Source organism: Maniola jurtina, chromosome 16, assembly GCF_905333055.1.
Source record: "Maniola jurtina chromosome 16, ilManJurt1.1, whole genome shotgun sequence".
NCBI classification, from domain to species: domain Eukaryota; kingdom Metazoa; phylum Arthropoda; class Insecta; order Lepidoptera; family Nymphalidae; genus Maniola; species Maniola jurtina.
Genome location: NC_060044.1, coordinates 4,882,779 through 4,909,206, shown reverse-complemented (window position 1 = coordinate 4,909,206; position 26,428 = coordinate 4,882,779). Strand labels below are relative to the sequence as shown.

Sequence of the window (26,428 nt, the reverse complement as noted above, 5' to 3'; positions counted from 1 at the left end):
GCCCTTACCTATATTTTTTTTTACCAAAAGCTCCATTATATCATGGAAGCTTTATTGCCACTACCACCTAGCCAATAAGTAATATTATTCTAGCTTAGACTTCTACTTAAGCTTACCTAAATTAATAATGAATTTAAAAAAGCTATATTATTATTGTCATAATTTTGAAAAGGTAGCTCACTCGTAAAAGTCCCATGAGTCCCATGGCAATATTATTAATTTTATTCTGGAAATTAAAAAGTGCAAGGACCGTTATTCTGCCGTTTGCTTTTTTGGTGATAGCTCAAAAAATACTTTTTACAGTTTGCAGGTAAAGGTTTTTAATTAAAGGATGGCAGTATTTTATTAATAAACAACTAGCTGACGCCCGCGACTTCGTCCGCGTGGATTTAGGTTTTTCAAAATCCCGTGGGAACTCTTTGGTTTTCCGGGATAAAAAGTAGCCTATGTGCTAATCCAGGATATTATCTATCTGCATTCCGAATTTCAGCCAAATCCGTCCAGTAGTTTTTGCGTGAAGGAGTACACACACACACACACACACACATACAAACTTTCGCCTTTATAATATTAGTGTGATGCCCGTTTTGCCAAGTTACCAAGGCAGTCCCAGCAATACGTTACAGTAAGAAGAGATAAATCTCACAGCGCCGTTTCACGGCTGATCGCCACCACGTCACGCCTTACCGAGTTTTGTTTCGTCATCTGCTGATGTGAAATATTCCATAAAGAACGAAATGTAGGTGAACTGGAAATAGAAAGACGTGACTATCAAACCAATAGCATTTCTTGTGTGCTCAATTGTGTTTTCAAAATTTACTTTTTATCAAACTTTTTGTGACGACTTACTGCTTTTAGTGTTATTAATGCAATATCTATTTTCTAGATCATTGTACCATAGAATAAATATAATACTATAAAAGATAATACTACACTATAAAAATTAGAGTTTGGAGCCTTATTTTAAGAGTGGGAGAAGTACTACTCCTATGTCTACCAACATAATAATAATATATTGTTTGTGCGTGTGCAATATAATATAATTGTCTACGGAATAGTTATGGATCAAGACATTATTATTGCCTTTCCGATTATGCAGCAGGTTAATTTCAATAACCATAGCTTTTATAAGAATTGGAGTAGGTGCATTGCCACTAACTTAAGATTTCAATACTTATGTCGAAAATGATTTGCGCCTGTAAAAAAAAGGAAGTCTTTTGAATTAAAATTAGATGTACCTACACCAATAATAACTGCTAAGACTCATAAAAATATACTTGAAAAAAAGAACAAAGGGAAGACGAGAGCTTGATAAAATTCCAACAAGAAAGGAAATTAGATTTCTACTTTCCCCGGTGAAGATATTAGTATGATAAGTCGGCATTACACAAATTGCTTCGACCGCAATCATTTACGGAAAGTTACCTGTTGAGAGTCCCCGGAGACTCAAAGGGATTTAGGTTAAAGACGCTATACTTGAATTCAGGAACGAAGCAACATCAAAGATGCTGGGTTCAGGAGAGACAGTTAAATTGTTTACGTGTTTCCTAATCCTACTGTACCTACCGATCTATGTTTCATTTCATCATCAACAACTCCTCGCCGGCTCAATACTGAACACGAGTCTCCCTCCTCTCAGAATGTGAAGGGTTCGGCCAAAATCCACCACGCTGAACAAGTGCGGATTGGCAGACTTTACACACCTTTGAGAATATTATGGAGTACTCTGAGGCATGCACGTTTCCTCACGATGTTTTCCTTCACTGTTGAAGCAAGTGATATTTAATTGCTTCCACTATTCAATCGTCTATTCAATCTAATCTAATTCAATCTATCACCTCTCCAGTGTTTAGTCCTGGTTTATTTGCGTCTAGTCAGTACATTGTAATCTATTTATTCATTACCTAAGTACAGATTGGGGTTAAGTACAGACTTCAGATTAGGGCATACCTACCTAGTACCTATTAATGACCAGATGGTATAATCCATTATCTCTGTGTATAATCTACTGTGTGTATATATGTGTGTAAATCTCTGTGTATAATCTAATTATATGAATGCTCAAACTTGATGCATAGAACTTGGAAAATGAGTCGTATTTCTAAATGATTTCATTTGTTTGTTGCAGGTAATCAAGGAAAACTTTTCAACTGGAGATTTATTACCCAATTTCCAAAGGTAAATGAGCAATAGAAAGTTACTACTCCATAGGACCAATGTTCACGCAAAATACTTCACGCAAATTCTGATTTTCCTTTGTGCCAAGCGGCATTCTTTTATTTTACACTGCATTTTAAGTTTAAAAAATTGTTAAGAAAGCATAGGTAACTCTCGTTACTATTAAAATTGTTAAGACGTCAACCTCCTAGTTAGGAGGTCCAGGATTCAATCCCGGCCACGCACTTCTAACTTTTTCAGAATTTTGTGCGTTTTAAGCAATTAACAATAAATATTACTTGCTTTAACGGTAAAGGAAAACTTTGTGAGGAACCTGCATGCCTGAGAGTTCTTCAAAATGTTCTTGGCCAGCAATTTAGACTATAGCCAATCCCTTCTCATTCCGAGAGGAGAATAGTACTTAGTAGTGAGCTGGCGATGGGTTGATGGTGATGATGATGAAAAATTAAGAACAAACGTTTAAGGAGCAATTAACTTTTATGCACTTCATCAATATTTTAAATGTTATCGCAATTATTATGTAGTACTTACATCTTCACTTTTTGCACAATTTCGAATGTTTGAAGTACCATCGGTACTTTCTTTGAAAACATTTTCCTTAATCAACCAATTAGGGATGCTTGAAGCAATTTAAAAATGCTCGTACCTGCAAAACAAAAAACAGCCGATTTTCCAATTCTTATTCTCCTAATGAGTACAATGGCTGGAGCTTGTTTCACTTGTTTTGATGCTGGACAGCTTTTAATTGAACGCAAATCTACTTTTATTAAAGTCTACCGTAATGGGTATTATTAAATGATGTAATCGTTGCTTTCTTTAATTTTTTTTATTGGTGAACGTTTTCGAAAGTAAAACTTGCGTGTCATTTTCTTTTAAGTCAATAACTGATTTATAATTTTTATAACGCAGTATTGTCTGTGTTTTGTTAAAACATTAAAAAGAACACAGTTGTAGTCGTTTATGGAATTTTAAAGATTTGTTTAGAATAGTGCAAACAGGCAAGTAACGATGCTGCTTGAAGTCAGATTCTTAATATAATTTATGAAGGTTTTTTATCAAATCAACTTTTACAAGGTACTTGTGAATACTCATGTCTCTTACTGCTTGAGGATGCTGTTCCTAACTAGAAGAAGTAACAATTTTATACAACAACGAACAATAATAAATAATTTATAACGATGATCGTAATGTTCTTTAGGTTAACAAGTTGCATAATGTATTACTTGAAGGAAAAAGTCTACTTTAAAGTTGTGTTAAAAGTAAATCCTAATAGGAATTTACAGATAATATGCTACTTTGTGCAGTCTATAAAAAAGTGAGTCAAGAATGCAAACATTTTATTACATAGAAAAAGAATTTACCTCGAATTGCTCGTTACATTTCGAGTTCTATGAACTGCAAATTGTCGTGCGTAACACAGTAGGAATATAAAAAGCTAAATTGAATCTTATATTTAAGGAAATAAGAGCTATTTATGAACGTTTTAATGTACATTGTATATCTGATGAAGATAATTACTTTGATACACTTAAAGCGGTAAAAGGAATTTCAAAGAATTTAATATGAAAAAGTAGTCCTAAGAAATGAAGAATGCATATCCATACTAATAATATAAAAAATGCAATTGTCTGTCTATATGTCTGCTAGCTTTTCACGGCCTACCCGTTTAACCGATTTTGACGAAAGGTACAGACTTGCATCCCAGTTTTTTATCCTGGAAAATCAAAAAATCCTACTGGATTTTTAATAAAGCCACGAGAATCATCTGTTTGGTACAGCCATAGCTTGTAGATAATAGGATAACTTCTTATACCCTTAAAATCAAAGAGCTGCCATGGGATCTTTAAAACACAAAAATTACGCGCACAAAGTCGCGGGCATCAGGTATGTAATATTTTCTATCATCTGATGCTACATTCACGTGGATTTAGGACTTGAAATCCCGCGGAAACTCATTGATTTTCCGGGATAAAAAGTAGCATAATACGTATCTCTCCGTCTATCATGATCGGTGTCTCCGTCCTTTTAACTATCTCTATGCCAAAAATCGAGTTGATTAGTTGCTTAGTTAGGGCGTAAAAGAAGGGTAAACAAACAAACACACTTTCGCATTTATAATATTAATAAGTATAGATATAGATTTTTACGGGTTTTAAATATTTTTCTTGCCTTGACGAAGATTATGGTAATGATACATAGTACCTATTGCATTAAGTCTTTATGCCGTGCAACGTCCCATAAGTTAGCAAAATAATAGGTCAAAAGGGCTTCATTATTATGATAATACATTGTGCCGTTTCCGGAGGGACGAACGCTCAAAGGGATGTTTCACTCAAAAATATTCCCTCCGCGAGAGAGGTAACAAATACTAGAGGCAGTGATGTCCCGCAAAACGCTCTCAACCAGCCTGGTAAACAAAATAACCAATCGTGACTTTAGAATGAGGCTGTACCTGCTTTTACCTACTCTACGTAGTGTATACGAGAGTAAAAGAAATAAATTCCATGTTTTTCTTATACTTATAGAGAGAAAATTGATATTAAGCTACATTTTACTACATGACGTCCGCGATTTCATCCGCGATTATTAAGAGTTTAAAAATTCCATGGGAACTCTTTGCTTTTCTGCGATAAAAAATAGTTTTCTCTGTGCCAAGTTTTGTCAAAATCGGGAAATAGATGTACCGTAAAAAGGTAACAGGGACATACAGACACACTTTCGCATTTACAATATTATTATTAGTATGTATTCTTTATTAGTATGTATTATGTAGTAACTTAGGTATTTTTTCATAGTCCTTAGGTTAGCTATTATATTATTTTTTATATTTTTACATAACGCCACAACATCTTAAGGATCTTGTGGGAGTTACTGCTGGGGACGCCGGCAGGGCGCTACTGAGCGACATTACCAGACTTTGTAATCTCATGTTATCTGGCGAGGTAAATTCATCCTTTTTACCATTCCTTTATGGTGCGAGGCTTTGTGCTTTTAATAAGAAAGATGGCGGCATCCGTCCCATCGCTGTTGGTTGTACGTTTCGCCGTTTGGCGTCAAAATTAGCGTGTAAACACATAGTCTCTACCCTAAAGGATAAATTCCAACCTATTCAAGTTGGATTCGGCAGTAAAGGAGGTTGTGAAGCAGCAGTTCATTCGGCTCGTACATTCTTAGCGAATGGCGAGGTTGAGGTACTGCTGAAAGTAGATGTAAAGAATGCCTTTAATTCTTTGGACAGGGCAACTTTGCTGACCGAAGTCTCAACGCAACTTCCTGAAATTTATCCATATGTCTGGCAATGTTACAGCTCAGCTTCAAAATTATTTTTTGGAGATAGCGATATTAAGTCTTCTGTAGGCGTTCAGCAGGGGGATCCTTTAGGTCCGGCCCTGTTCAGCTTAGGGATCCATAACCATATTTCAAATTTAACATCTAAATTTAACATATGGTATCTTGATGATGGAACCATTGGGGGCAACGTGGATGACGTTCTAAAAGATCTTAACCATATTAAGCAACAGTTTGGCAAAATTGGTTTAGAACTAAATTTTTCGAAATGCGAATTGTTTTTCACAGAAAAACTGTCGCAAGATAGAATACGATTGGCCTCTGATTTATTTAACGAAATTACCCCTAGCATTAAGATACTCGATAAACATTCACTTTGCCTCCTTGGTGCTCCTCTTTATAATGAATCCATACAACCACTTTTGGATCAAAAAATTAGAACATTTTCGGCTAATACCGACAAATTGGGCGCTCTAAATTCTCACATTGCATTTTCGATCCTAAAATATTGCCTTTTCGTACCTAAATTAATTTATATCCTTCGCGCGAGCCCAATTTGGAAATTTCCTGGACTACTCGATAATATGGATGCCACCCTTAAAAGTACACTAGAACAAATTCTAAATTTAACTTTAGATGAGCACTCCTGGAACCAAGCTACTTTACCGGTCAAGTACGGTGGCATCGGCGTGAGGAAAATTTCCAGTGTAGCTCTTCCAGCTTTTCTGTCCTCTGTGCATAGTATAAGAGAGCTTAGCTCTCAAATTCTCAAATCAAATTCAATATCATTGACCTATGCCACAGAGGCCCTAGAGAGTTGGAAGGTCAGATGTCCCAATGTCGATATTCCAAAGGAACGTTCTACACAAAAACTTTGGGATTTGCCATTGGTTCAGCTGACACATTCAAATTTGCTGCAAAATCTTACAAGTGACAGAGATCAAGCCAGGCTCCTAGCATTATCGGAAAAGGAATCTGGGTATTGGCTTCATGCCTTGCCATCCAAAAATCTCGGCACCCTTTTAGATAATGAAAGTTTTCGTGTGGCTCTAGGTCTCAGATTGGGAACACCGCTGTGCCATCAGCACAGATGTCCGTGTGGAAAAGAGGTTGATAAATTTGGAATTCACGGACTCTCTTGCCAAAGGAGCGCTGGTAGGCTATTTAGGCATGGCTCTCTTAACGACACGATCAAAAGGGCTCTTGCCACCATAGACGTTCCTGCGCTCATTGAGCCGGCAGGGATTAGTCGGGATGATGGCAAGAGACCTGATGGATTGACGCTGGTTCCCTGGGAACGGGGACGGGCGCTAATGTGGGACGCAACGTGCGTTGACACATTGGCCCCGTGTCATATCAGGGAGACAGTATCAAGACCGGGAGCCGCAGCAGAAATGGCTGAAAACGGCAAGCGGCGCAAGTATGCCTCTCTTATTGAGAGTTACATTTTTGTTCCGTTTGCCGTGGAGACCCTGGGGCCATGGAGTCTTAGTGCAAAGAAATTTTTACGAGACATTTCACCGCGTTTAATAGCCTCATCGGGTGACAGAAGGGCTGGCTCATTTTTTGCGCAACGGATCAGCCTGGCTGTCCAACGCGGAAATGCAGCCAGTATTCTTGGCACCATTCCACGCGGGCATGATTTGTACAGTAATTAGATAAGGCTAGCTTTAAGTTTTATTGTAATATTTTCAATTAAAAAAAAAAAAAAAAAAAAAAAAAAATTTTACCGTACGACTTATGTTTATGTTAATGCATGCTGTGACTGCCCGTAAGTGGAGTTGCATAAGAGCCCTAGACTTTAAGGAACAACATATTGTATTTAATCTAAATGTGTAACTCTGTGGGCGGTACTATAGTAAATAAATAAATAAATAAATGTATGCTTCCATATCCATTATAAGAGAGCGGCGGTTTTTTCGACGCCTAATGTAAAATGTCTGCAGCTACTCATATTAACTCAGCGTCCTCCGCGAACAGTTAACATATTGCGATACAAACTCCATTCGAGGCTTCATACGATATTTACATTGTTTGTTTATCTTTCGGGTGCTATACTGAATACACGAGTTACTAACTTTTGGGAAATATTGCATTAGTTCTTCGGATAAGTAGTGGTTCTCAGAAGTTGAAGTGTTTTTATTTCAAAAGCTTATGATTAATATGTTGTTGAAATATCATTCCTAGAAACAACACAATTTTTGTTGTTTTTATTTTTTATCAGAAGAATCAGCGTCTCAGAAATTTAACAAGTGTAAATTAAAAATTTATAACACCCCCGACGATCCAAAGTATCTCAGTTTTCCAAAACATCATTTTCAAATAAATAATTATGTATTTAGGCAACGTCCATCTTGACAGCTTGACATTTGTCTATTGACATAATATTATGAACCTAACGGTTATCTAACCTTCTTTTCTACAAGAAAACTAGAAAAGAGCTGATAACTCTTAAACGGCTGAACCAATTTTTTTAGATTATAGCTAAGAACACTCTCGATCAAGCCACCTTTCAAACAAAAAAAACTAAATTAAAATCGGTTCATTCGTTTAGGCGCTACGATACCACAGACAGATACACAGATACACAGATACACACGTCAAACTTATAACACCCCTCTTTTTGGGTCGGAGGTTAAAAATGTCTCTTTTCAAATATTATAGATATGAAATTATTTATCTTGTAGTAAAATTTTTGTAGATAAAGTGCTTACTTATAACAGAGAGTTTGTCGTATATTTAATTAACCCCCAACCCAAAAAGAGGGGTGTTATAAGTTTGACGTGTGTATCTGTGTATCTGTCTCTCGCATCGTAGCTCCTAAACTAATGAACCGATTTTAATTTAGTTTTTTTTTGTTTAGAAGGTGGATTGAGAGTGTTCTTAGCTATACCTTAACCAAGAAAATCGGTTCAGCCGTTTGATGTGGATTCAGGATGTGTTTATAAATTTTTAATTTACACTTGTTTAATTTATTGCACATGCTTTAAAAGTTTGATATGGAGTTAAATAGAATATTCTCTGTAATAAGATAATACCCACCCCAAAGACTTGATTATGTCGCACGGTTAACCTTAGAATGGGTCAAAAGGACCCGTACTTTATAATGATAATGTGTGTATTGTGTCGAACCCGTAGTCTACGTTCAAAGGACTGTTTCACTCGAAATTTTCTCCCCATGGACAGTTAACATATTGGGAGGCAAACAGCGCCCGAAGCTTCATTCAATATTTACGCTTGTTTATTTCTCTCCTACTGTAAACTTTAAAGAATTATTACTATGGCCATACATATTATGTTTACCACAGTACGTAATAATTGTCTGCACATTATTTTTTATTAATGATTTGTGAGTCTTGTATGCAAAACTTGTTTAAGGGTTCGTATAGGACCATATCGTTGACTGTCTGTTTGTCCGTCGTGTCTGTCAAGAAAAAGGAATCAAAACCTACAGGTTAACTACTTCCCACGGTATCGCCATAGAATCATGTTCGGCAGGTAGGGTATAATAGGTCTTATAGCACAAGTAAAGGGAAAATCGAAAAAACCGTGAATTTGTGGTTAAAACATCACAAAAAAAATTAAATTGTGTTCATGAAGAAATTAGTTTACTTAAATCACGTGTAGATGTTACTGTCAGTCATCATTGTTATAATATCTTGTACGATGGCACGGAACCTTTCGAGGGCAAGTCTGACTCGCACTTGACCGGTTTTTAAGTTAGTAGATAATTTTCTTAGAGAGGTACTCTAAGAAAATTGTTACCTACCTACTTGGGTTTTAGAGTCAACTAAAATACATATTATGTCGATTAAATGATCTTTATTGAATATCGATTATTGTCTTTACGAAGTTGCGGTTAACTGAACAAATTCAGTTTTAAAAATTACAGAGACACCTTTGTTTTACAGACTTATATTTTTGCGTTATTATTATTCTAAGTATTTAAGTATAATATTTAGGTTGGTACGACAAATGGTGCACGATTTCTGCTTTTCCCTGTCACAGCTGCCTGCAGATTTCTTTGTGCCCTTATAGCCTGAAGGTGTTCGGGCCCTTGTATTCATTTGACAACTTACATATTCCAAATTCCAATACCTTTTAGAATGTATTTGTGAAGAGATGAGTATATAATTTTCCCCTACAAGGAGCGACGCAGCGATTTTCAATCCCTGGGGCTAAACGTATCTACCCCCTTTGGTATTTACAGGTTTTTTATCAAAGCTTTTGTTTAGTTCGTATTTTTGAATGCCCTTCATTTCTTTTATAAAATTAATTGATAAAACAGGAATCATCATGATCAACCCATTGCCGGCCCACTACTAAGAAGGGGTGTCCTCCCAGAATGAGAAAGGCTGCCTAGTCTGCCAATCCGCACTGAGCTAGCGTGGCAGACTATGGCCTAAGCCATTCATTCAAACAGGTTTATATTATGTGGATACTTAAAATTACATTAAGTATAGTACAATTTTAAATTTTAATTAACAATAATAATATCATAATAATTTTGCTAATTTAAATGTAAAATTATAGATAGGTATAATGTAAACATCAAAGTCTGAAAATGTGCCACTAAATTATAATGATTCATCTTATATTTTGAGTAGAAGTTTTGAAGCAACTTTACATACTTTGGGCAAGATGGCCTTTATTCATTTGTATCCATTAACAACTCGTAATGCATATGAATGATTTTCTCTGTATGGTGTTTATGCGTTCGGTCGTTCACACTTCACCATTGTTGCTCGCTGCATATGTAGGTCACACATGACTTTGATATTTTTAAGGCCTGGGCAAACATACCGCGTAGCGAAAGCAACACTGTTAAACGTTACGCTGAACGCGTAGAAGATTTGTAATAGGTTTATGCGAACGGTCGTTCACACTTCACCATTGTTGCTCGCGCTCTTATGTAGGTCACATACCTAATAGGACTTTGATATGCTTAAGGCCTAGTTAAAAATAACACGAAGCGAAGCGACACGCGTCGGTGCGGCAGCAGCATGGTAGAACATCACACTGAATTCCTGGAGGATTTTAATATGTAATGAAATATTTTAAACCTAGGGGTTCTTTGGTGCTAATTAAAGCAACGTATAAACGCAACGTACAAATACAGAAGTCGAATCCTATTGAAATATATGCCGGATTCTTTAGTGCGCACAAACGCTAAGCGTATAGATGCCATACATATTATTAGCGTACGCAGCGTATATTAATTGCATTATAAGCACCAAGAAAGTACGAAGGCGAAGGCAACAGTGAGGCATATAGACGTGCTCCGCAGTGTGATCATACAGTTCCTCGTACTAAAATTAAAAACTTGAGTCGTTGCTAAAGATGCCTTCGCACTTTATCTATCCAAGCCTTTATACCGTTATGGGGATGAAATGTTTAGATTTACAGAATAAACAGTTACGTACGACATCAACAAACAACATGGTTCCCTGATAATTGTTGTAAGTGTCTTGAACGCCTGTTATTTCGCAACCGTTTGAACATTGTGCATAAAGAAACGTAAGAAAAATATCGCAATAGGTACCTAAAGACCAATAAATAATTGCTTCACTGCTTTGTAGAAATCGCCAATCGTTAAAAAAAAATTACGGGTCCTCTTTATTCTAGTCGATTTTATTTGCTATCTTTCACTAACCTTTTTATGTACAGAACCTATTACAATTAATAAGTAGAATATTATAGTTAAAACTTTTACATAAAAAGTAATTACTTACTCTAATTTTTCATAATATAGTTACAGTAAAATATTTTGCCTGAATATCAACATGCAACTTTAGGTATCTCTTAAGTCTATACTTAACATACTAGGCTTTAAAATACTGGAACTTCTGATTCATAGAAATAACTGAATTAATTTAAAAGATACTTAATTACGTACTCCTTTTAAGTAAATCTTAAATGCGTCTCGAAAGAAATGGAACTAATTGCCCTTAAAAGATGCCTAACTAGCTATCTTCACCTAAAAGTCTTAAAACAGATTCTTTGGAAATCTGTTTTCCTTATGCGTTATACTCGAAAGACTACAAGGATCCGCTTTAGCACTAAGGCCAGGCGCCTTACTTAAAATATCTTAACCCAAATGTCTCCATGTTTATTTATGTTTATTTTAAACATTGCAACTTATTATAAGTATAGCTACTTAACAGTTTATGCTACACAATAAGCATCGTTGATGCAACCCTAATGGAGGATGGAGGAGTGATACTAAAATAAACAACATTAATAACACGTCCGAATAAAATAAACTTGAGAGATTGATTTATACTACACCCATAGAGTTCTTATATTATTAGAGTAGCAATTCTTCATATTTCTGATCTTATCCCACGCTGCGTGGGGTCGGCGTCTTCTTATTACACTCACTTCTGTCATCCGTCAACGTATTATCCAGCTCTTTTAGTATTAGAGTAGCAATGCTCCATAAAAATGATTCAATCTGACTGACTGATGTAAGTATAAAGGTATTCGCACAATAAAACATGGAAATATGAGCTTTATATCTTGTTCTTTACCGTGGAATCTCCATTCCAAATTCCAGCTAAATCCGTCCTGTGGTTTTTGCGTGAAAGAGTAACTTACATGTACACACATCCAAACTTTCACCTTTATAATATTAGTGTGATTCTACCGTAAGGAAAACGATATTATAAAGCTCATATTTGGATGCTTTACTGTGAGTCAAGTTGGAGTTGAGTTGGCGTTGAGTCCGTGTAATGTACGAATGTATATCATACTGCTTATTCTATCTAGGTTTGCTATCTATATGACGCTCACTGTGGTAGGATGACAAGAGAAAAATAATATAAATGTATGTATTTAAAAATATATATTATTAATTTCATGTGTGACTATTTATTTTTGTGATCATTAGAGGTGTGATTTGTAAGTGTTTTGCGACGTCAGATGCATGGATGGATAGATTCGATGCTCCAGGGTCTAACTCAATGCTTTCACTCATTATTTTTACACTTTTGCTTTTGTAACACGAATAATTCGGATATCTTTTCCTGTTTCTATTGTATTTTGGGCACTGCTGTACAAAACTAAGCCAATGGACAGAATGCATTATAATTATAAATTTTGTTATCTTTACTCCCACTTAAATAATTTTGTTTCTAGAAATTACATGACTACATATCATTTATTTATATTCTTTGACTGTAACAAGCTAGATTTTGATGAAAACTTCTTACTAACTTCTTGAAGGCTTCAATAAAATGGACTTAGATTTTTCTAGTGTTTTCATTTATTTGGTAAGTGAACAGCCACAGAACTTAATTTAGCAAGTTCTGACTAGTATTTACCCTTTGTAGGGTTCCGTACCTCAAAAGGAAAAACGGAATCCTTATAGGATCACTTTGTTGTCTGTCTGTCTGAAAACCTATAGAGTACTTCCCCTTGACCTAGAATCACGAAATTTGGCAGGTAGGTAGGTCTTATAGCACAAGTAAAGGAATAAATCCGAAAACCGTGAATTTGTGGTTATATCATTAAAAAAAATTAAAATGTGTTTCAATTTTCGTAATAAGATAACAATACTAAGGGGCGTATCATATGAAAGGGTCTTTCTTACCTGTAAATCTATACCTGTATATTCTAAAACAGATTTTTATTTATTTTTCTGCTGAATAGATTTTGATTTATTATGCAAAATGTCTGAAAAATTATCCGATTACGGAACCCTCGGTGCGCGAGTCTGACTCGCACTTGACCGGTTTTTTTGTCCAAGTCAAAACTTTTTGAAACAAAGAAAAACAAAGCGCAGTTTAAAAGCGCTTAAAGGTTTAACACTGGCTAGAAGGGAGTATAAATCTCAGTGCGCTTGGTCACGTATCGCAAACTGGCGAGTTATTTAAACTGCTTCGTTTTGCCGTATCGAGTCGACATTTCGTTTTCATTTTTATTTTTAACTCTTTAGCACTTGGTACATTTCCATGCTATAATGAATTGCAAGGGTACATAATAATTTGTTTGCAGTTAACTAATAACTAGATTATACCCGTACCAGATCGTACGTGGATTAACGTTTTTAAAAATTCCTTTACGTTTCGCTAGATTTACATTTAAAAAAAAACACTTTTTGCGACCGAATGAAAGACAAACAAACACACTTATCTCATTTGCCAGAAGACTTACTTTAGGTGAGTATACAGAATAAGTAAGTTTGAATTTATTATATACTTTTCTCGTAAAATGCAACCTCTAACAAAGTATACATACCTATTTTCAATAAATGATTTGACTTTGAGTTTGAGCATCAAAAATTGTCTCTACTATTTTTTTCTTAACAAACTTCTGATGATAAGACAGTACCTAGTCAAGCCCTACAGCAATCAAAAGAAAAATAAGTGGCTGTGGAGGTATACGGCCTTACTCTAAAATATTGCAAAATAACACTAACAATCAAGTGAATATAACAATATCGTTCTTTGTTTGGTAACGTAGGAAACAAGCTAATAATAAATAACAGTTATACAAACTTAATAACAGCCAAAAGACTCAGTTACGCCCGCCAAGCAACCTCGACTGTTGCCAAACATCTGCGGGCGAGACGCTCTGGTAATCTTCAAGGTGAATGTCGATAACACTTGCGAATCGGAACTGGATGATAACACGTTACAAAACTAGCTTTTGGATGTAATTCAATGCATATTTTATAATGTTACTCGTAAATTATGTAAATACGTGAGCCCTGTTCTTTCCATTTAGTAGATCTGTTTTAGTAGTCGTAAGATACATAACTAATACTTATTAATATTATAAATGTATAGTGTATATATTTATGTAAATGAATAAATACGACAGTGTGTCTGTCTCTTAGTTAATTTCACGGGAAAAAACTGAAAAGTTCTTGAACGTTATGGATAACAGAATTGGGCTAGTAGAAAATAATTTTGAGAAAACTTAAAAAGATTTCTACGATTTGGTTTCTGTTCGTGCCATACAAAGATTGAAAGTGTTTGCACACTATATAGGCTTAAAGACGGAACTGGCTACTTAGTTACGGATGCCAGTATTTTGTTTCATCAATTTTGACAAATAGTTCAGTTACGATAGAGAGTAACATTTTCACCGTTTTGGCTCCAATCACTGAAAAAAACAGTATTAGTTAGTAAAATATTGTATTAAAGTAATAAACATATTCTCAGAAACAGGGACAAAATCTCTGGTATTAAAAATTTGGCGCCGCGGCAAAATGAAATAAATAATTCATTTCCGTTGTTTATGTTATCTTGCACATCGCTGCCATATTCGTACGTATGATGAATTTTAAACCTTGTCATATTGTTTCTCTCCAATTTACTGTTACTCACTTGCCATTTTCTCTAGTGAGACTTACGATATCTTATTCATCATACTTTATTTTCTTAACGCTTCTTTATCAGATCCTATTTCTGCTTGATACCTAAGCAGAAATAGGAACTGGTCCTCAGTTTAGGTCTATTTTTCTAAGGAAATAGAAAGATATTTTCGGTGTGATTAGTCACTAACCTAATTTGGGACCTTTAAGGCCATAAAATTTGAAAAAAAAAACCGAGGTTTTAAATTAATTATCAGATAATCTTCAATAATTTTATCAAAGATTCAAGATCAAACTATACCTATCTACCTATTCATCTTTATTATCAATGATAAGTATGACTTCAAACTATGAGAAATCCTCACATATCTTGCAGGTCAGCGTTGCCATCGCAATAAGATTACTGTGCAAAAACTGTCACTAACTGATACAAAAAATAGGAATTTAAATGCACTTGTTGTAGTCAAGTAACTACAGTTTTAAACCACCACACAGGTAAATGTAACTCTATCGTATCGGGTGTAAACTGTAGCTGTTATAGTAGTCATTACTCTTCAAGAACACCATAAAACTTTTCGCACCAACTGCGTCAACTTTGTTTGGTCGATTTATAGGAGTTTGCTTTTATTAAAGTGAATGAATTGGGTTGCACAGACACACACTGGTTAAATATTACGGCTTAATTAATACCTAATTGTACTTAAATAAATGCTTATTTCTTCTCATCTCTTCCATCTATTTAAAACTTATTTTACTAAGAAAATACTTATTGTTCACATCTATAATATTAATCTGATTGTTTCAAGTTTCAAGGATGAAAAGTTTGGAAATAGATAAGCGACCATAATGTGAACTAAAACATGTGTAGGTACCATACCACAATGTGAACTGAAATGAATCAGAAATATTTTTAGTCTGTAACTCACTTTATGCCCATAATATTCGTTAATACCACCATTCCCGAAATAGCGTGAGACGTCGAATAGCGTAATAATGAAGTTAATAATAACCAATATTAGGCCATAACACGCTCCGCCATGGTTTAATGAGCGAGTCTAATTGATTATTTATTATTTAAGTATGAAAATTCACGCTAGCAGTAAACGCATTCCAATAGGTTATTAAAAATTCTGTTAGTACTTTTCAAACATAATTCCTTCCGTATAACGATAAAGTTATACCTGCAAACAATCAATAGTAAAATATTACTACGATCAGAACTTGTAGGTACAAAATAAACATGGATCAGAGATATGTATCTGATCAAAAAATCTCAAAGGCTGAGCAACCATGCTTTCTCTAGGATTGTTACATAGGTAACTGTAGAGCAAGTGTAAATTAAAAATTTATAACACCCCCGACAAGTGAAGGTTACAGTAACTAGAAAAGAGCTGATAACTTTCAAACGGCTGAACCGATTTTCTTGGATTATAGCTAAGAACACTCTCGATCGAGCCACCTTTCAAACAAAAACAAACTAAATTAAAATCGGTTCATTAGTTTAGGAGCTACGATGCCACAGACAGATACACAGATACACACGTCAAACTTATAACACCCCTCTTTTTGGGTCGGGGGTTAAAAATCTATGTAGTATACAGGTATCTCTAACCTATTACCGGTTATTATTTAAGTAAGTTGGAGAATATACAGCTCAGTAAGAGGTCGCTCTATTTGAAACTAGCAGTTAAGCTAGAATAATATAAGCTGGATTAATTTATGAGTTGGTAAGTAGGTTGAAATAAGAATGAGGCTATTGCAGTTTTAAAATAAATCTTATTTGAAATTATTTTAAACCCACCAAGAAACCGGCTTGCGTAATTAAAATAATGAACTTTTATATCCTTGACTTTTTCTGAGAGCTTGCTCTGAACGAGGTTGAAAATAAAAATGAAAATGGAAACATAATAAATATAATACCTATAAAAACTCAGTGAATTACTATTAGAAAACTGCTTGGAAATAATATCGCGTATATATTTCTTTCATTTTAATTATTTTTTGTTCACAAACATATCCAATTTTCTGTTGCGAAACATTTATCGAAAAAGCATTTATCGTTTGCAATATGCATTTGTTTTATGCTCGTTCAAATAGAATACGTAAACAATAGCTGTATATTTAGGCCTTACAAAAATAATGTACATTTTTATTCATGCAAGTTGTAACTAGTCCATTGACCTAGGTTTCGTAACCCATTGTTGTTTTTTTTTCTTATTAGGAGCGTGTGCTGCTTTTGTTCGAGGTTTTCCTGCATTCAAAGGCTGGATAGTGATTACGCCGTGATCTTTTATGAGGCGCAGAAATTACAGAGTCTGGGGCTTTCGCAAAACCCTACTGTTCCCTTTTACATCGAAAATGTGGTTCAGAGAGAGCGCAGTGACAGTTTTTTTTTGCTCAGCTTTACAGTCTTTACATTCACGGTTCACCCTTTCTAGGTTTTTTCGTTGTTGTTGGGTGCTCCAGTTTGTTGAGAAATGCAGTAAAGTTCTGTAAAAAGACGTACCTGTAAATCAAGTTGTTCTTTTTCTTTAGAAAAATAATTTACTTTTACTTTACCAAAACAGTTACAAAAAATAACATCACTGACTTGGCGCATGTCTTTACTTAACGGTATAAGGTGTATTGAAATCCGATTTCCGAATAGTCCTAGGTTTTGAACTAGAACCATCCGTTGGATTCCTGTCGTACCTACAATTTTTTTTAGAAGGGAGTTTCTGCGGGTTTTTTTAACCCCCGACCAAAAAAGAGGGGTGTTATAAGTTTGACGTGGGTATCTGTGTATCTGTCTGTGGCATCGTAGCTCCTAAACTAATAAACCGATTTTAATTTAGTTTTTTTTTTGTTTGAAAGGTGGCTTGATCGAGAGTGTTCTGAGCCATAATTTAAGAAAATCGGTTCAGCCGTTTAAAAGTTATCAGCTCTTTTCTAGTTATTACTGTAACCTTCACTTGTCGGGGGTGTTATAAATTTTTAATTTACACTTGTTACATCAAAATTATTTAACTCTACCCATTCAGTATAGAGAGAATTGTATCAAGTATCTAGAGTATCAAGTAACTCTAGATGAATGAGTTCTGCAAATGCGTGAAACTCGAGTCAGTTCGAGTCTTGGTAGGATTCTTGGGTTCTACCCTGGGAAGACGGTAATTAGCTATCGTGCCTACATGCAAGGGGCATGAGCGATACATCCCCCAGGATGAGTCTAATGGGCGGAGCTTCCTGAGCCACCGAGGGTGTTGTAGTGGATAGAAAGTAAAAGTCCGATGTAATGCATGTAAGTAGAATAACAATATATTCATATGTGGGTACGAGTACTGAACCAGTATTGAAATAGCTATGCGTGTTTCACTACATGGTGACAACGGTGGGATCAGGTATTTTAAAAATTCCTTCCGACACCAACAAAAAAAGGAAGTAGGTAAGTAGTAGGTACTTACTTATTTTGGGTTCTTGGCGGACCAATTTGTTGTCAAAAAGTTGTGATAAGTCAAAACGCAAGTTGAGTTACGTAATTCGCTCAAAAGTACATAGAGTAAAAGCAAAGGAATGGTTAACTATTTTAGTAGGTACAATATTATAATATTAAGTTGTGTTATGTTATATCCGAAAGCCGTACAAGTCCGGTGTCAGTCACGGTCGGGTTACGTGCAGTATGGGGGACGCCACCTGGCGGCTTACACATGACTGCTTGCCTGATACTAAATGCACCGCGTATGACGTAATCAGCCTTCATTGTAGTCTATAGATTAAAGCTACGGCTATTGGCTATTGTAACAAAGAAATCGCACCAGAAAGCGCAGCGTAAGAAGAGCCTTATTTGGTGGACGGTGTGAGTTCAGACGATATCAACTGAGTCGCAGAGAACCTTTGACGGCCTCCCTGGTGCAGTGATAAGTGCTGTGGTCTTATTAGTGGAGGTCCCGGGTTCGATTCCCGGCTGGGGTTGGAATTTTATAATTTCTAAATTTCTGGTCTGGTCTAGTGGGAGCCTTCGGCCGTGGCTAGTTACCACCCTATCGGCAAAACCGTGCCGCCAAGTAAAGCGTTCTGGTACGATGCCGTGTAGAAACCAAAGGAGTATGGGATTAACTCGAATTCTGAGGCCGATATAGAGAAATTTTAATATAAGAGTAGGTATTTAGAATAACGATTAGGGGCATTGATATTCGATACACGTTTAATGTGTGGTGTGTGGTAAGCGACGAAGAAGTACCGCCATATTGCGCATTTAAAATCAATTTGAAGAACCTACCTTCACCAACTAACCTACATGAAGTACATTTAAACTACTATAACTGTCCGTAATTACAATTTCACGTGTACGTCTGATGGCGTTGGATATTGGGCCAATGCCCTGGCCAATAGTCAGAACATGCCAAGTTACCATGTACCAATTGGTTAACATCATACCAATGCTTTGGTCTAGCACAATATCACGTAAACTAGGGCCTTCAAACATTGGTAATAGGCCACACATTTTTAAACCCATCATTATACCAGACATTGCGTGAGAGCGAGCCGGGAGTCACAAGTACGTCTTCATATCCTCTAATAAAAGAATTAACACCTTATTGTGAGACAATATGGTTGGAATTTGTTTAAACAAACATGTTTAGTCGTGCGACTTGTTTAATTACTCGACAGTGACGAATAGAAGCTACGTGCTGTGCGAAATTCCTATGAAAATCTTGAACATTGTATTACAGTGCAGTGATATAGTATAGTGTCGAGTTACGGTATTGAAATACATTGTTAACCCCCGACCCAAAAAGAGGGGTGTTATAAGTTTGACGTGTGTATCTGTGTGTCTGTGTATCTGTGTATCTGTCTGTGGCATCGTAGCGCCTAAACGAATGAACCGATTTTAATTTACTTTTTTTTGTTTGAAAGGTGGCTTGATCGAGAGTGTTCTTAGCTATAATCCAAAAAAATTGGTTCAGCCGTTTAAAAGTTATCAGCTCTTTTCTAGTTTTCTTGTAGAAAAGAAGGTTAGATAACCCTTAGGTTCATAATATTCAAGTGTCAATTGACAAATGTCAAGCTGTCAAGATGGACGTTGCCTAGATATACATAATTATTTATTTAAAAATGATTTGTCGGGGGTGTTGAAAATTTTTAATTTACACTTGTTTTATATGGTGTGTTTAATAGTACTATAATACTGTGATGGTGTGTGCCAATTTATTATCAAAATCAATAGGATAGTAGAGTAGAGGTGTTAAATGTATGTTATCGTCTATTTTATTATCAGGTGAGTAGGTTTTTACCATTATTTATTTTCAATCATATTTTAATTAATTAACAGGGCTCTCTCCGTTACTCGCTTCATACAATCGTAGTTCCAATTTCATTTGAATATTAAGCAACCAAAGTCCATTACATTTTACAGACATATTCTAGAAACTAATATCTGTGTCTGTGGTGTTTTAGATTTTTCTAAAAATATGTAGTTTTAAAATTACAGGGGCTCAAAGATTTGTATGTAAATTTTTAAGACCGCGTAACTTTGAAACCCAATATTTTAACAGAAATCTGGAAAACCACAGACATAGATATTAGTTTCTAGAATACGTCAGCAAAATTTCATGGACTTTGGTTGCTTAATATTCAAATGAAATTGGAACTACGTTTTTATGAAGCGAGTGACGGAGAGACCCCTCTTAATTTTTCTAACAGTCCGAGGTTTATAAGTATAGTTTAGTTGAGTTAAATAAATTACTGCCAACACTTACTAATAAAGGTTTAGAAAATTACTTACAAATTCTTATTAAGTAAGTAAAATATCACTTCCCATAATACTCTAGAAAAACCGGTCAAGTGCAAGACAGACTCGCACACGAAGGATTCCGTATACAATATATACATAACAATTAATAATATTAAAGGAATTAATACATTATTTTTCTCGTGAACACATTTTGTTTTCTTTTGTGATGTACCCACAAATTCACGGTTTTCGGATTTCCTTACTTGTGCTATAAAACCTACCCACCTGCCAAACATGGTTCTAGGTCAACGGGAAGTACCCTATAGGTTTTCTTGACAGACACGACAGACACAAAGACAAACAACAAAGTGATCCTATAAGGATTCCGTTTTTCCTTTTGAGGTTTGGAACCCTAAAAATGTACCTATTAGGAGGGTACTACTAACTTTTTATGGCCTACATTGAAGTTCTTCAAGTCCTGATGGCCTCTCATTATGTATGTAGATGGGTACATACATAGTTATACAGGGTGGTCAAAAAGTCGTGGATCAAACGCAATAGAGAGATAGAGGAGGTCATTTTCAGCAAAAAAAATTTCTACAGCATGGCCTTATTTAAATTGCCCTAAGAGTTATGAATATTTTTGTGTTTTTTAACAAAATACCAAATTCTCTTACAATTAGACAAATTAAAAAAAAATGTGATAAAAAACAATAAAACAAACGATGTTGTATGATTACTAGATAATGTATCAGCACTACAAACCTTCTATTGAGGCTCTGGCTACCAAATTACAAGAGCAATTAATTTTTTTCCAAAACTTTTAAAGCGTTACCAAAAATTTGATGTCATTTTAAAAGCGCACTGTGAAAAAAAAATGTACTACGGAAAAGTGACCCTGTATCAGAAAAACTTGCTGATTTAATGCCAATTGAAATGAGGTATATGACAAAAGGATAAAGAAACTATGCCTCTCTTTCACACTAATCATCCTTTCTATTTGCATTGTTGGAATAAGGAAGGATGATTAGTGTGAAAGAGAGGCATAGTTTCTTTATCCTTTTGTTTCCTAGAAAAGATGAACTACTTGCAAGATGGGCGTTCTGGGTAGTTCTGGCACGTGGTGGTAGTGAAGGGTTTCTGTTCTTTTCACAAATTTTAAGTGTGACAAGCACAGTGATGTTTCTAGCATTCCAACGTACAAAAAACTAGCAGTTTAACTAGCAGCATGATAATCTTCAAAATTATTTTGAATTAAACTAATCTACTGAAATTTGCACCTTGATATGAAAAAACGATTATAATACCAGAATTACGAAACAAAGAGTAATGTGTTATACCTCATTTCAATTGGCATTAAATCAGCAAGTTTTTCTGATACAGGGTCACTTTTCCGTAGTACATTTTTTTTTCACAGTGGACTTTTAAAGTGACATTAAATTTTTGGTAACGCTTTTAAAGTTTTGGAAAAAAATTAATTGCTCTTGTAATTTGGTAGCCAGAGCCTCAATAGAAGGTTTGTAGTGCTGATACATTATCTAGTAATCATACAACATCGTTTGTTTTATTGTTTTTTATCACATTTTTTTTTTATTAGTTTAATTGTAAGAGAATTTGGTATTTTGTTAAAAAACCCAAAAATATTCATAACTCTTAGGGCAATTTAAATAAGGCCATGCTGTAGAATTTTTTTTTGCTGAAAATGATCTCCTCTATCTCCCTATTGCGTTTGATCCACGACTTTTTGACCACCCTGTATATGTACATGTAGTGTCGCCTCGCGCCTAACGAGCACTCTAGCATTATAGATTGCTAGCACGTGCTCTCGTCTGCCAACCCCATTTTGTTGCACCTAAATATTATACAAAACAGAAAATTTAATACTGTTTTTTATAACACAAAAACCAGAAGACTACTACCTAACTTATCTTTTTTAGAGTTCCGTAGTTCTGCGTCCAACAGAAATGCACCATCGAAATGAAATTCTATGTTAATTAATATTTTGTCTTTTTTCATTTGCAGGTACGTCAACAACTGCCAGCCAAGCTAAGAAGTCAGTTATCATATTATTATTTTTAAGTATAGCATAATAATTATTATAATCTTAGAGAAAACAAAGCGACCGACCAAACCTTCTTTGAAACAACACCAGAACAATATATCATACTTTGCAATATCGTGGGAGGACATTCGACTCCACCGGGAGGCTCGTTTAACATAAATATTTGCAATTAAAATTAAGCTTCATCGCCCTATCCGCGCTATTATTCAAATTGCCCGCCACAGGAGACCTCAGAAAGTTTCAAATTAATTAAGAGGGCCATAAGACGGCCCGTTAAGGAAATAACAATGGTAGGGCCCTGCATCCTTATTTATTGCAGTCGAGAGGACTATTTGGCCACTGTCAGGTTACCCCTTTCGAGACTTCCGTATTTAGTGTCATCATCATGAAAATTAAAGCTGCCACTTAGCTATAGAATACTATATATAAAGGTTTATGTCTATTTTACACTTCTGTTTATAATATCGCAATATCACGAAAATTGTATACATAGCCAAGAGTCAAGAAGTTTTTTATGACTTCGTTGCAAATTATATTAGTAGCTCGTATACGATACTTTAAAAAACTTTCAAAAAATACTATAATCACATCCCAACTGCACCATTACCTAGCTATATTTAAATGTATATACGAATATCTAGTTCAGGGACATTACATTTAATTATTAGGGTTCAATACTAAAAATACGGAATTCAATGCCCGATTATGCTAAACTTTATTATTTGATTTGTTTAAAATATAATAATATATCTTTATTTGATTGCATTTAAAGTCATGTCTATTAAATAATTCCTTACAATAATTGATTCATATTTTAGGTACGAATTTAGCTGCCTAGTGAACGTAAACCTTAATATTTATTCCTAACCCCCTCGTATTTCCCATTATGTATTTGGTAATACCCCAGTGCATTGTACCCGGATGCCTTCGTTAACTCTCCAAAATGGTGGCTTCGCAGACAAAACTTTGCCTTTGATGGGGGTTGCAGAGCCATTCTTGTGGTTACAGACTACAGTGGCAACACTATACACGTTACATGACACGAAGATATGTGCGAAGCTATGTGAGGAATTCACTGATTGCCATACAGTACAGTGCATTTACGTCACTAATCGATAGATCATTCCACTTGTAATTGAATCCGGTAATATGTGTCAAGATGGATGGTTTAACTGATCTCAGATTTCGCGTTAATTAAATAACTAGGAGAGTTCTTCATAGTGTGAAGTCTGCCAATCCGCACTGGGCCAGCGTATCAGACTATGGCCTAAACTCTTATCATTTTGAAAGGAAAACCGTGCCCAGTTTTGAACCGGCGATAGATTGAACATGATGGAATGCTTGCAGATGATAATATAGTACAACTTGTTACCATTTCTTAGAGTATGTTTAATTTTGCAAACGAATTCTCTGAGTGTAGGTAGGTAGGTACCGATAGGTAAATCACAAATTCTACAACTCTAAAAAGTGAGGAGAATAATACGAGTACCTATAACTGCAAACTTGTTTTTGTTGAAAAGATGCAGGGAATCAGGAATTCGTCATAATCCTATTTCGTCAGTCAGTGTTTATATTTTCGTATTATGATCTTCGATTTAATTCACATGATAGGTAGAGACATTTCAAAAATACAATATGTTCGGAATATATAGTAGCGAGTCTCCTTGGATGGCGTTAGAAACCGTTTGAATATTCAGAGCGACTAGGAACCTTTGTAATTCTGCCTTAGAAATCCAGTGAAATCTGGCTGCATAGCAATGGTGCCTAACAAATCAGACCGTTCAAGAATTCCCTACTTCCATTTACCTACGCCATACATTCACGCCTTCCCCGTGTTATTTACAAATGAAATAAACCTGCAAAACGCCAACGTTTGCATCAGTGGATTGTAGCGATGGGCATTACTGCTACTTTTAAATCATTTTCATTGAGTGAAATTAATATTTTTCCTCATAGCGATTTTTCGCGGAAAGTGATTTCTCAATTACTGCATTTACAATCTTTACTACATTAATTTAACTAGGAATTATGATCACGATCAATAGCGCTGATAAATAATTTACAGGCGTTTTTCAGGGAAAGTGAATTTTCGCAATTATGACTGTAAATGAAAAAATAGTTTTCCGTGAAACGTAAGATTCAAGATTCTTTAATTGCAGAAAGTAATTGATCAAGATGTTTTTCACTTTCGATTCAAGGGTACTCGCTTGCACGCTCTTTAGGGGCTTGGGTCGGATCGATTAACATACGCGAAATTTAAACAATAAAGCGGGATTAAAAATAATAATTTTCAAACTTTGTTAGATTTTGCTTCATGATTTTCACAATCTACTTTAGGTAAGGTAGCAAATATTCTATGAAATTTCACAAGATTTCTCACCTGTGAAATGGTCCATCTCTAGTGGATAGGATCTGAAAACGTGGTACGACTTGCTGTACCAGCAATCGTATGTAACATTCCATTCTACTTTAATTTGTTAGGAAAGAAAACGAATACAAATAGAACTTGATTTCCCCCTTGACAGTGAAGGAGGAGGAGAAATATTGGACAGTACTTGGACAAAAATGCTGCAAGCGTCGCTACTGTAGCTAGTCATAATATGGCTCAATATCTAACGTTGATCTGGAAAATTATTTACCGGTTAACCTTATTAACCAGCTTATATCTTGTTAACATCTGTGCCATGTACACTCAGGACATAAAGAATAAGTTTGACGGTTAGGTAAAGGTTTTTGGAAACTATAATAATAGTATCCAAAGTGGAATTAGGTTTTCAAAATTATCGTGGGAAGTCTTTGATTATCCCCGGGACAAAAACCTATTTCCATCCCCGGAATGCAACCCGTACCAAGTTTCATCAAGATCGGTAAACAAATGGGCCGTGAAAAGCTAGCAGACAGACAGATTTTCGCATTTATAATATTAGAATGGATTTATTAATGCCCACTCTTCAAATCCTAATTAGTCATCACAAAAACAACGGTACGTACCTACCAGTATGTCCAACAGTCAACACCAGTCAAAGGCGCTATGTATTCACAGCGAGTGTAGCAAAGGACTAGCAGTTTTTCGCCGCACTTGCAGTTTTTCTTTGTCAACAGCGCCTTGGGGCAGGCAGCTAGACAAAACGCATTCTTCTCGAGTCTCATCGTCTGGAAAATTTTATGCATTTAGAAATTTTCCTTATGAACCACCTCGGGTTTTCAACGAGAATTTTAAGGTTTGTATATTTTAATATTTTATGCTATGGAGCTAATATTGCGGCTTGAGAAGGTTGCTCTTCAAAATTGTCCTTTATTGAATTGAATAGTTTAAATCCCTGATATTATTTAGAGGAGAAATATGCAAGTGTGTAATTCATACAAAACGATTCCCGCGGTGATAAATGGACATAAAAACTCTTATCAGCACATCTGAGTGTCAATGACCTATTGATAAAGGCAAACGATCGCTTCGTTAACTTATCACTTCACAGAACGTGCCTAAGTCAATGTTTACGTTTACTCAATGATCACTGCACTGTTCTTGAAACCTATAGTTTTATTTTTATGAAATCTGCGAACTTTAAATATTTGCCGCTGTTATTGTCTGTGTTGCGTTTATAGCGGTTTAAGTGCTGAAACCAGCCCAGAGAAAAGAAAGATAGAAAAGAAAAGTCTGTGTTGCATTTACAGCAGTTTACCGCCTGCTATTCTGGGGGTCCGGGATTAAGTCCCAGGCACGCACCTCTAATTTTTCGGTTCTATATGCATTTAAAGCAATTAGATTAGCTTTAACGGTGAAAGAAAACATTTTGAGGAAACCTGCATACCTGAGAGTTCCATATAATGTTCTCAAAGGTGTTTTAAGCCGGCCAATCCACACTTGATC

At 35.4% G+C, this 26,428-nt stretch overlaps 1 protein-coding gene across 8 annotated transcripts in view; it reads left to right on the top strand.

The window, feature by feature from the left end:
- LOC123873201 (protein sprint) overlaps positions 1 to 26,428 on the top strand; it is a 347,503-nt gene that overhangs the window by 248,152 nt on the left and 72,923 nt on the right. The window lies entirely within an intron of this gene.